Genomic DNA, 12,921 nt, shown 5'->3' on the forward strand with positions numbered 1-12,921 from the left:
ACATCAAAATAAAGCTAATTTGTTCACTGCTCACTGTGGCCAATCACGCAGAACTCTTCAGAAAATGTCAGTATGCCTTATGGTCAGTACTACAATTTTGCTTCTCTTGGTGGTACTAATTTGAGAAAATATTCTCAATATGTTTTCTTAAAACCATTCCAAGCAAACTAAATACAGACACTAAACTGGTAAGCAAAGGACTCAACTCATCCGTATACTTCATAGTATCACTGGGTGAGTTAGGTAGGGAGGCAGAGAAAAGGGCATCAAAATGCATGCGAGAAATAGAGGGCTCAGAGATGAAATGTTCCGTGATTTGAGGATTAAAAAATTTTTATAGAAATTTTAAACATTTCTAACCTTTGATAAACAACATGCAAAGATAATTTTTAAAAATATAATTCTCAATTTCAAAAGGAGCAATGTGTTCATACTGTAAATAATTTAATGTGTAGATAATTTGATTAAGTCCAACAAATTCCATGAGTTTTCATTTTAGATGCATGCTGCGCTCCACCCTCCCTACACACCATCTGCTATTTGCTCAAGATATACAAAGTTATCGGTGGTGTGGATATCAGGCAGAATTTTAAAACCTCAGTTTTTAAAACTCACAGCTTAGTTTTGAAGGCTAGTAGTCTTTGCTTTCATAAAAAAAAATTTAAGTATAAAACTGACATAATTTGTGGAGGTGGTCATATCGTGTTCTAAGAAACCAGCGAGCATTTGGTATAAGACTAAAGCAAGCATTAAAGAAAACTACAGCTGTGGCTGACAAGGTGTTGAATAGAAGATACTTTATTTTAGTTTTCATTTGACAGAGTAAATTCCTAATTGTTCTCATTAAGTTCTTCACCTGAATTTTAAAAATTGGTATGTTTGTCATTCTATTTACCCCATTCTTCTCCCAAAATCTCATGTTAGGTCATTTAGTCATCTGGTATGTGTATTTTTGCCAAAGAGATATAAATTCAATCATCAATAATAATAAATTAGATGCATTTTTTCAAATACCTATAGATGGAAGTTGTTTCTAACAGGTTTCAGACATGAAATCTGCCATATTTTCCACCAAAAACAGAAGTCTCTATTGCTAGAAACAAATGTTCTTTCTAAGCCTACAGATGACTAACGCCTGTAGCTTAATACTGGTAATTCCCAATTTGAGAGTTAATAATGATCAAAAATTAAGTGTTATTGAAAGTTACTAACTATATGTGTTAGGGAAATTCTCTACATATAAAAATGTAAAGATTGGTAGAATGGCTGAGCTGTTTTGTAAACATACAGACTTTTTTCCTTAATAAATTCCATTCATGAGTCACATTTTTTTGAGTAAATTATTCTATAATAGCAAACCTCAAATTCTTAAGGTTTGGGGGGAAAAGTGACATTCTGAAAATATTTTGATGAACCATTAGAATGCTGAGTCATTTGGCTTCCCTGAATGTGCTGAGCCACCATGATTTTGTAAGTTTTTTTCTGAAAAATGCTAATTCAGCTTTATATATTAAGAAGTTAATTTTTAGAAATTACCAAATTATTTTTTAGTTTCATAAAAAATAAGAGTTTTGATGATGATCATACTATTCCACAAAAGTGAAAATTACATAAAAATATTCTGGAAAACAGAAAATATATAAAACTTTCAAAAATGACTTTAAAATAGTACATAGTATTTGACCAATACTTCGCTAATACAAATATATAGAAAATATTGTCTCTAAAACTATTTTTTAAAGCTAGCTTAGTTAAATATTAAGGAATTATGAAGATATACATACTAAATTTAGGCTAGCATATTATACATGTTTTGTCCCACTTGATTTAATTACATACTCAAAAATCACAAGCACTGAAGTCATATTGCATTTGATAATACATGTAGTCCAATATAAAAATTGTATTAAAATTACTAGCTATATGATAAAAATGAAAGTACATGGAAAGTTAACTCAGAACGTTTTCTGTCACCATATAGCAGATAACTGGATGATATTTTGGATGATAACTTGTATTTATTTAAATTTAGGAAGAATCAGCGTTACATGCAAATTATGAATAAAATTTAAATAACCTAACATTATTATTTACAACCATTAAAAGTAATTCATTTATGGAACCTAATATTAAAGACCAGCAAGTATCATTGTGGACTTTTTCAGTGGAGAAAAATCTCTCATTTTCTATTTTCTTCCAGTATCTTCCCATGAATGCCTCCCAACAGAAGGAAAAACTAATGGAATATATCTTAATAGTGATATATTTTGAGCTCTAAAAATAGATTGGTGGTAGGTAAAATTTGCTTCATGTATATATCATGTAGCGAGATAAATAGTTACTAGATTAGAAAATATTTTTCTTTCATTTTATTATTATTGAGTTTACCTCTTTTAGTTTTTAGAAGAGATTATTTCATGCTTGTGTTTCTCACAAAAAGTTCCAAAATATAAAGAGCATCTGAGATAAACTAAAAGGGAAGCATTTGAAGTAACACTAAAGAAAACGGATGAAAGGGATTTTTAAAGCTGGGCTCTGAATGCCACCAGTAAATATATTCCATGAAGGTCTGGATAGATCAGTGCATAAAGATCCAGCTGCTAACGTTATCCTAGTTCTGGTGTTCAAAAATGCACGTTGCATCCCTTTTCTCTGTAATCCTACCCATTATCATGATTTTGAAAATTACAGGCTTATATTTTTCCAATTCCTCTGTAGTATAGATTGTCTCCTAAGAATCAGAACTCTCTAATTGGTTCTCCAACATATTCACAGGCACCTCAAATTCAGCATAATCAAAAATGACTTATTTTTGCATTACCTTGTAAAAGCTGATAGGGCTCAACAACCACTCAATTTAGAAACACAATACCATACATAAGAAATATGAGACATTTCCCTTTTCTTTGTATCTTTCCTATCCCTAGTTATTAGGCTCTGTTTATTTGAATTTCATGAGTTTCTTTTAAAACCATTGTCTATTATACCTCTTCATCCCTACCATCTCAATTCAGGGCATTAAGAATCTTCTGCATTTATTATAACCACAAAACTGATGGATCTCTTCTAGTAGATTTTTCACATTGCCACCATTCTTAGTTTTAATGTATGTATCTGAGGATAAAATTGCTAATGGAAGACATCCCAAAATATCTTCACATGGAATGCATGACCCTTCATTATCAGGCTATATCTAACACCTAATCTTCTGTCAGGCTCTTGTGGAATATCAAAACATACCAAGCTCCTTAAAATTTACCAAATAAATCAGTTCCACACACTACTTTATATTTCTATCAACAGACATCACACTTATACTTGTGGGTTTGTACTGTTAATGACTAATCTAGATTGTAGACTCTTGCAACCCAGGATATATGTCTCATTTATCTGCTTCTCTTCACTGCTTAGCATGGTAATTAGCATTTAGTTGGCACTATTATATTCCATAATTTCTCAATTTCATAATGTGATTTTTCACAATTTAAAGTTTCTGGGATGTCTTATAATTATTGTATAATTTAGAGCAAAATGTCTTCTTTTTTCCTTGAAAATGTTTTGGTAAATTAATGACAGATATTGCAATCAAGGGTAACTTAGAGTCGGAGCTACACGTTTAGGGAAAGAAGAGAAAAAATGAGAGTTAAAGGTAAGAATTAAATTATTCTAACTAAAATTAAATGTGTTTATGGAACCAACTGATAAAAATATTCTATATCCATTATTTTACATAAAATTATTTAGAAAGTTTTTGAAAATAAAATATTTGGGAGAAAAAAAGGATTAAACTTTTCTTCATCAGTGGATGAAATTGAAAGGGTAATTATTTCCCTAAGTTAGTACCCAAATACTTATATTACAATGTGGGACAGGAAGTCTATTCTGATTCCTAAACTATATCATCCAAAATGTAAAATAATTCCTTCTCCTTTATGGTGGATTGTTCTGATCTAGAGTAGCTGTAAATTCTCTATTACATCATGGATTAGACCAGTTTGCAAAATGGCTCACTTGCTTAAAACGTAAACTAATTACCCAGCAGCACTTATGAGACTGAGATGCCATATACAGAATAGATCAATAATACATGGGTTTATCAGTGACTTTTCAAAATGTGCATTACCAAAAACTGAATTATATTGTTTACTTTTTCTTACTTTATTTCATCCTCTTTGTATTGAATTTCACTGTGTTAACAAACTCTGTTATTCAGGAAAGAATACACAAGTACGCATTAGAAAATGGACATTCAGAGTCATGCACATTTAAGGCTCAGTTATTGGGTTTTTCACGTTCAGTACAAAAACTGTTTCTTAGAATAAATTTCCTGCAGAAAACAATTTCAGGAATTTCAAAGCCAGCTATATACTAGAACATACACAAGAGCAGATGTGATTTCTAAGAGAAATCAAAGCACACTTGACATGAGGGGCCAAGGTCCTGAAGAGAAGAGAATCAAGGAGGGCCCTAAATATGTTGAGAATATGAACAATGAAAGTCAAAGATATGATTGCCTTAAATAATTAATTATTTAGCCAGGCATGGTGGCTCATGCCTGTAATCCCAACACTTAGGTAGGCAGAAGTGGGAGGATAACTTGAGACCAGGAATTTGATACTTGCCTGGGCAACGTTGTAAGACCCCATTGACCACAAAAAGATAAAAGAAAATGATAATAATTATTTCAAGTGTTAAAAGAAAATATTTTGCAAGAACAAGAGTAGAAATAAAGAAAACAAAATAAAGATTCTTTTTTTCTTTAGAAAGAAAAACATAAATGGAAAATAATGCCAGAAAGAAGAACAAGGAAGGGAAAATGAAAAGCCTCAGAAGGGCTAAATCTAGATTAACACTGATTTAAAAAATAACTTATGTGGTTCAAAATGTAAGTACAATTAAAATAAATGTCCATAGTAGTTCATGATGAGGCAGGAAGACAGAGTTAAAGCAGTGTAGATTCCAATATAAAGTGTGGAAATTAGTACATTTTATTCAAAGTCAATTCAAATAACTTAAAAATTCATGTTGTGATCTCTTGGGGAACCACTAAGAAAATTTTAAGAAGGAATTAATACTAACAAACTAATAAAGAGGAAATACAAAAGATAAAATTAATCCAAAACAAGTTACAAGAAGAAAAAAATGAAAACCATACAAGAAAAATATAAGTAAAAACTAAAAAGGTAGATATTGACCTCCATTATTATTAATTAAACTAAATGTAACTGTACTAAATACTTCAATTAAAAGACAAATGTGTCTGAAAAAAATGAAAAAAACGACTTTTACAAATACTAAACACTAGAAAACTCTGTGAGTATTCTGATATCAAAGTAAATATTAAGACAAAAATGATTGCTAAAAATAAAGAAGGGCATTTCATTGACAGGCTTAATTCAAGAGAAAGAACAATTTTAAATTTGTAGGCACCTAATTAAACAACATCGAGTATATAATGTAATAACTGACAGAATTGAAAGGAAAATGAACAAATGTAAAGTTATAGTTGAAGAGTTGAGCAGATATATATCAATATCCAATAGAATGAAAAAACCCAAAAGGTCAAGAAGACCATAGAAGAGATGAACAAAATGATTAACAAACTGACCAAATTGACATTCATTTACAACTGCAACCACAAGTTACAGAATATACATTCTTACCAAATGCACACAGAATATTTACCAAAAATAGGCCACGGAGTAAGTAATAAAGTAAGTCTCAACAAATGTCAAAATTCTTGAAATATACAATATTTCCTCACCAAAGTGGAATTAAGTTACAAATAAAATTTTTAAAAGGAGGGGGAATATCCAAATATGTTCAATTTAAGCCATATATTTCCAAATCACTTATGGGCCAAAAAGAAATCAAAAAGAAAATTAGAATGCATTTTGAATTAAATAATAATAAAAAAGGGCATAGCTCCACACCTCTGATGTGTACTAAATCTGTATTCCAGGGAAATTCATAGTCATAAATGCATAAATTTTAAAATAAGAAAGACTACCAGTCAATGATCTAAGCATCTACCTTAAGAGATTAGAAGAAAGAGAATAATAAAAATAAGATGGACAATCAATATAATATAAAAATTTAAAACTCAAAATTTAAAAATATCTAATACTATTTTTAAGACTATTAATATTGGATTAGCTCCTTTAGATTTTTATATTTTTTAAAAAAATAGTCCAATATCATTAACTTTCTGGAGTTTGGGAAGAAAAAATAATAATACATATAAAAGCCTTCAAAGGTCCCTGGTACATACCATGTACTCAAAAGATTTTAGTTTGTCTGCCATTCACTTTTCCTTAGCAGATAAACATTGAAACCTTAAATATTAGCTGTCCATCAATACAAAACACTCTAGTAGAAAGAAACCTTCTTTTTCTCTGAAATTAAAATACATCTCCTGCTTCTGGGTCCAATGTTCTGATATTACTTTTTTATTTGTGCTGGAAGTATCAGGGGGGCTGAGGAGGAATGGGTAGGAACTGCGTGTATCTATTGCAGAAAATATAAATTGTTAAACCTAATAAAAAGAAAAAGGACAGGAAAGTAAGCAATTTGCCAGGTCCTCAATTTGTCTTTTCAATATTCTTTTTCTCTGAAAGGAAGTGCAAATTGTTTTCCTTTTTGTGACACTGTCTTATCTACTGCGGAAGCCATAAAGATGAAGACAAGAAAGAAATACTCTGAGAGTATCATGATAAAAAATCAGAAAAAAAACATGAAATACCAGATTTTCTACAACATACACAAAGTATTCATGCACTAAATGTAAATCTGCTATCCTGACATACATTAAGTGTCTGCTTTTTAAACATGGTCTGAGACTATGGGCATTGGGTTCATTTTGGAGACCTGAGAATATTATTCTTCAGTAGCTTAACAAATTTCAGTGAAAAATTAAGCAGATGAAAGTGTTTTCTTGGGCCGGTTCCTCCATATGTGAGTTGGCTACAGCTGCCATTGTACTTACTTTGCATGTTTAATTTGCAAATTAGCAAATGAGAAAGATAAAAAACATGAGCTTTGTTCCGTTCAGTTAAACAAACATTTGTTGCCCACCATGTGCCAAGCACTGGGCTGGATGCTAGAAGAACGCAGATGAATGAGAGCAAGTCCCTGCCTCAAAAGACCTAGTGTACTTGGCAGGGAAGCTGCCGAGTCTTCCATCCAGGATTATACAAATGTGTGGTTCACAGAAATCCTCATAACGAGAACATTATAATTATTCCTAGGATGCATAAGAATCACTCAACTATGGAAAGATAAGATTGGCAGAGGGTGCAAAATAACCAAATACACAAAATACTCAACATGCTGAGGGGAGAGAAATAACATCACCACTGATATTACCGAGGTGTACGTTGCAAAGTAAGAAAAAATGTGCTCTGAGGCTGGAGAAAGAGATGGGGGTCAAGCTGGGAGGACTTGGTCATGTGAACAAGGGTGAGTTTTATTTTCTCAGAGTGGCATATTCAGATTTGCATTTTAGAGAGATCACACTGTTTGTAGTGTGAATGATGGGTTTAAGCTGGGACAAGTTTTGGGCAAAGAAATAAGGGGTCACCTTTAATAGCCCAAACCAAAGATGACCAGGGTTCTCATTAGGACCTTAGAATGAGTGACAAGAATAAATAAAAGAAAATGAATTCATCATCTGCTGAACTGAAAATGGACATTTTGAGCACTTCCAGACAAAGAGGCTAAATTTCCATGTAATTCATAGGAACAACAGCTTTCCCCCAAAACCATACATTCCGATTCAGAAAGTATGCATTCTAGATTGCTAAAAGAGAGAGAATTAGGGTGTAATGGGGAAAACATTATGGAAAAAAAAAAAAAAACCATGATCTAAACGGGATACTGTAGAATCACTTTCTGCAGCTCCTCTTGACTAGCAGTTTTGTTAATTCTGTAGTAAAAAACTATTAAAAGTTACGAAGTTAACTTTATTTTGCACATCTTAGGTTGCCTATACATTAGCATGTATATAAATGTACAAAATTATGAATTCAATTATTCTGCACCAAGCCTTTGTTTGGTCTCTTAAAAGATCAGATTTAAAATCTAATTTTTTAAATTTAAAGATCAAAATCTGCAGCAAAAAAAATGACATTTGGAATTCTTATAGGTAAGTTTCTGAAGTGTGTAACTCCTTATAATTAGAATCAAGCTCCTCATACCCAAAATGGGTATATCAAAAATATCTCTACCCTTTAGAGAATGGATCCTTTATATACTCATTTTTATCCAAGGACTTTGATTTTATATTTCTAAACCTATGCTAAATCTGATTTAGTCTTAAAAAAACAGAGTTTTTTAGATCAACTAGATGATAATTAAGGCTATCTTATGAAAAACTTAAATATTAGACATCAGGAGAGTTCAGGCTTCACAAACTGATGTGTGTTTATATGTATGGATTATCAATACACTAACAGAAATAAAAATTGGGAAGTGAACCTTGTTGCTTTGTGTGATGACTTGCAAGTACTATAATTTGGAAAATTGTAACCCTTTAAGAAGATAGTCTAAATCTCTTGTCATGCACACACTGAAATACTCAAATATATTTTTAAAGAAAGAAACCGAGGCCGGCACGGTGGCTCACGCCTGTAATCCAAGCACTTTGGGAGGCCGAGGCAGGTGGATCATGAGGTCAGGAGATCGAGACCGTCCTGGCCAACACAGTGAAACCCTGTCTCTACTAAAAATACAAAAATTAGCTGGGTGTGGTGGCGCGTGCCCATAATCCCAGCTACTTGGGAGGCTGAGGCAGAAGACTTGGTTGAACCCAGGAGGCAGAAGTTGCAGTGAGCCGAGACTGCATCACTGTACTCCAACTCCAGCCTGGCGACAGAGCAAGACTCCATCTCCAAAAAAAAAAAAAAAAAAAAAAAAGAAAAGAAAAGAAAAAAGAAGAAAGGAACCCTAGAACATAGTATTTTTCATTGGTGTCATAATAAGACTGAATTAAATATTACATCATTATGAGGGAGTATGAAATACAGAAATACTGTTTTATATATATATATGTGTGTGTATATATATATATAGTAGTATGTACTGTGCTTTAAATATCTCTAAATGTCTTTCAAACATATTCCAAGATATTGTGGGTTCCATTCCAGCCCATCACAATAATGTGAATATTGTAATAAAGCAAGTCACACACATATTTTTTGAATTCTCAGTGAATATAAGTTACGTTTACACTATACTGTAGTCTATAAAATATGGAATAGCATTATGTCTAAAAAACAATGTATAAACTTTAATTTTAAAATCCTTCCTAAAAACTGCTAGAGATCATCTGAGCCTTCAGCAAGTCTTAATCTTTTTGCTGGTGGAGGAGGCTTGCTTCGGAGTTCATGGCTGCTAACAGATCAGGGTGGTGGCTGCTGAAGGTTAGGGTGGCTGTGTCAATTTCTTAAAATAAGACAACAATGAAGTTTGCAACATTGATTATTCCTTTCACAAAAGATTTCTCTGTAGCATGTGATACTGTTTGATAGCATTTTACCCATCAAACTTCTTTCAAAATTGGAGTCAATCCTCTCAAACCCTGCTGCTGCTTTATAATTAAATTTATGTAATATTCTAAATTTTTATAATATCTTTACTAAGAGTAGATTCTGCCTCAAGAAAACTTTTTTTCATTCAGAAGAAGCAACTCTTCATCCATTCAAATTTTATTGAGGGATTATAGCAATACATTCACATCTTCAGGCTCCATTTCTGATTCTAGTTCTCTTGTTCTTTCCTCTACATCTGCAGTTACTTCCTGCACTGAAGTCTTGAACCCCTCAAAGTCATCCACGAGGGTTGGAATCAATTTCTTCCAAAGTCATGTTAATGTTGATGTTTTGACCTCCCCCCGTGAATAATGAATATTCTTAATGGCACCTAGATTGGTGAATACTTCCTGGAGAGTTTTTAACTGACGTTGCCTGGATACATGAGAGAAATCTCTATCTATGGCAACTACAGCTGCACAAAACGTATTTCTTAAGTAACAAGGTTTGAAAGTTGAAATTACAGCCGGGTGCGGTGGCTCACGCCTGTAATCCCAGCACTTTGGGAGGCCGAGACGGGCGGATCACGAGGTCAGGAGATCGAGACCATCCTGGCTAACACGGTGAAACCTCGTCTCTACTAAAATACAAAAAAAAAATTAGCCGGGCGCGGTGGCGGTGCCTGTAGTCCCAGCTACTCCGGAGGCTGAGGCAGGAGAATGGCGCGACCCCGGGAGACGGAGCTTGCAGTGAGCCGTGATTGCGCCACTGCACTCCAGCCTGGGCCACACAGAGCAAGACTCCGTCTCAAAAAAAAAAAAAAAAAAAAAAAGAAAGAAAAGAAAATTGAAATTACTCCTTGATCCATGGGTTTCAAAGTGGGTGTTGTATTAGCAGGCATGAAAACAACATTAATTGCCTTGTACTCTCCATCAGAGCACTTGAGTTACAAAGTACATTGCCAGTGAGCAGCAATATTTTTAAGTAAATCATTTTTTTTTCTGAGCAGTAGGTGTCAACAGTGGGCTTAAAATACTCAGTAAACCATGCCATAAACAGATGTGCTGTCACTCAGGCTTTGTTATTCTATTTATAGAGCATAGGCAGAGTGGATTCAGCATAATTCAGGGCCCTAAGATTTTTGGAGTGATAAATAAACATTAAAGTTACCAGCTGCATTAGTCCCTAACAAGAGAGTCAGCCTGTCCTTTGAAACTTTGAAGCCAGGCATTGACTTCTCCTCTACAGCTATGAAAGTCCTACAGGACATCTTCCAATATAAGGATGTTTTATCTATTGAAAATCTATTGTTTAGTGGAGGCACCTTCATCAATGATCTTAGCTATATCTTCTGGATAACCTGCTGCAGTTTCTACATTAGTACTTGCTGCTTCACCTTACAATTTTTATGGAAATGGCTTCTTTTCTTAAATCTCATGAACCAAGATCTGTTAGCATCTTCTCTGCTTCAATTTCACCCCACCTCAATCAACCTTCATAGAAATGAAAAAAGTTATAGCCTCTCTTTGGGAGTCGGATGGGAAAATGGCTGGAGCAGTGAGAACACATACAACTTTTGTTGATTAAGTTTGCTGTCTTATAAGTGTACAGTTTATGGCACCTTAAAACAATATAGTATTAGATTGGTGCAAAAGTAATTGCAGTTTTTGCCACAAAAAAAAAAAAAACAAAAACTGATGGCAAAACTGCAATAACTTTTGCATTAACCTAATAACTTCGACAATCACTGATCGCAAATCACTGTAACAAATATAATAATAATGAAAAAGTTTGAAATATTGTGAGAAATACCAAATGTAACACCAAGACATGAAGTGAGCACATGTCAACAGTGAGCTGTTGGAAAAATGGTGTTAACAGACTTGCTGGACACAGTTGCCACAAACCTTCAATTTATAAAAAATGCACTATCTGCAAAGTCTATTAAGCTAAGCATAATAAAATAAGATGACATCTGCATGTATAAATAAATGTCACATTTAGCTGTAAAACATACAGAAGATAGCTTTAAAATGTATAGTAATATGTTCTTTGGTATCATTTATATAACTTACATTTTTGATATGTTTCATTTCTCTGCTCAAATACCAAACGTAGGGCATAACATTTTATCTCAACCCCTATAACCACACATCTCTGTGTGACACCACTTACGAGGAATGCATATGTAAAAAGTGATTGATGTCATCAAATCACCCTTACTTTTTTACATTTACATAAAATGTCATGATAATCAGGGTGTGAGGTTCTCTTTAGACATCCTTCTGAGAACTATTTTATGACTACTTCCCCACAACTGAAGGCCAGCATGAGTTGTTGGAGAATGGAAAAGATGCCCCCACATCATCTATGCCTTCTGTGTGCTTTATGGTCTAATTACGTCCTCCAGGTCCTGCTGTTTCACACTTGGCCTATGTGCAGTGTTCCCAAAGCTTTAACCATTTCATTTTGTACATAAAGATCAGATTCCCCAACTGCATTCTGTTAAAAATATCCTCTAATCTTTATTCTAAGTGAACCTATTTTTTTTTTTTTTTTTTTTTTTTTTTGAGATGGAGTCTCACTTTGTTGCCCAGGCTACAGGGCAGTGTAGTGATCTTGGTTCACTGCAACCTCTGCCTCCTAGGTTCAACCAATTCTCCTGCCTCAGTCCCCCGAGTAGCTGGGATTACAGGCGCATGCCACCACGACCTGCTAATTTTGTATTTTTAGTAGAGATGGGGTTTCACCATGTTGGCCAGGCTAGTCTCAAACTCTTGACCTCAGGTGATCCACCCGCCTTGGTCTCTTAAAGTGTTGGGATTACAGGTGTGAGCCACCACGCCTGGCCCAAAGTGAGGCTATTTCTAAACCAAAGCATGGACCTTGAGGCTCATAAAGGTAATGATGTTTAGGGGCCCAGACTTTAATGTGTACTATAGCACTCTTAGATTGAAAAGTAGAGGATTTCCTGAGAAATTCTAGAGACAAAGTTAACATGGTAACATGGAAGAGGTTATAAAAGAAAGTATATGTATGTTAAGAGTTAAGAGTTAAGAGTTAAGAGTTTGGGTTTTTCTATTTTAGCTCTTTTTTTTTTTTTTTTCCCCAGGGGTCTGTCTCTGTCACCAAGGCTAAAGCGTAGCAGACCAATCTTGGCTCACTGCAACATCCACCTCTTGAGTTCAAGAGATTCTCCAGCCTCAGCCTCCTGAGTAGTTGGGATTATAAGCGTGTGCTACCACGCCCAGCTAATTTCTTGTATTTTTAGTAGAGATGGGGTGTCACCATGTTGGCCGGGCTGGTCTCGAACTCCTGACCTCAAAGTGATCTGCCCACCTTGGCCTCCCAAAGTGCTGGGATTACAGGTGTGAGTCACTGTGCTGAGGATATT

General features: G+C 34.0%; 1 protein-coding gene across 7 annotated transcripts in view; it reads right to left on the reverse strand.

The window, feature by feature from the left end:
* GPM6A (glycoprotein M6A) overlaps window positions 1-12,921 on the reverse strand; it is a 366,415-nt gene that overhangs the window by 102,312 nt on the left and 251,182 nt on the right. The gene's annotated exons all lie outside the window — the stretch shown is intronic.

Source organism: Chlorocebus sabaeus, chromosome 7 (assembly GCF_047675955.1).
Source record: "Chlorocebus sabaeus isolate Y175 chromosome 7, mChlSab1.0.hap1, whole genome shotgun sequence".
NCBI classification, from domain to species: domain Eukaryota; kingdom Metazoa; phylum Chordata; class Mammalia; order Primates; family Cercopithecidae; genus Chlorocebus; species Chlorocebus sabaeus.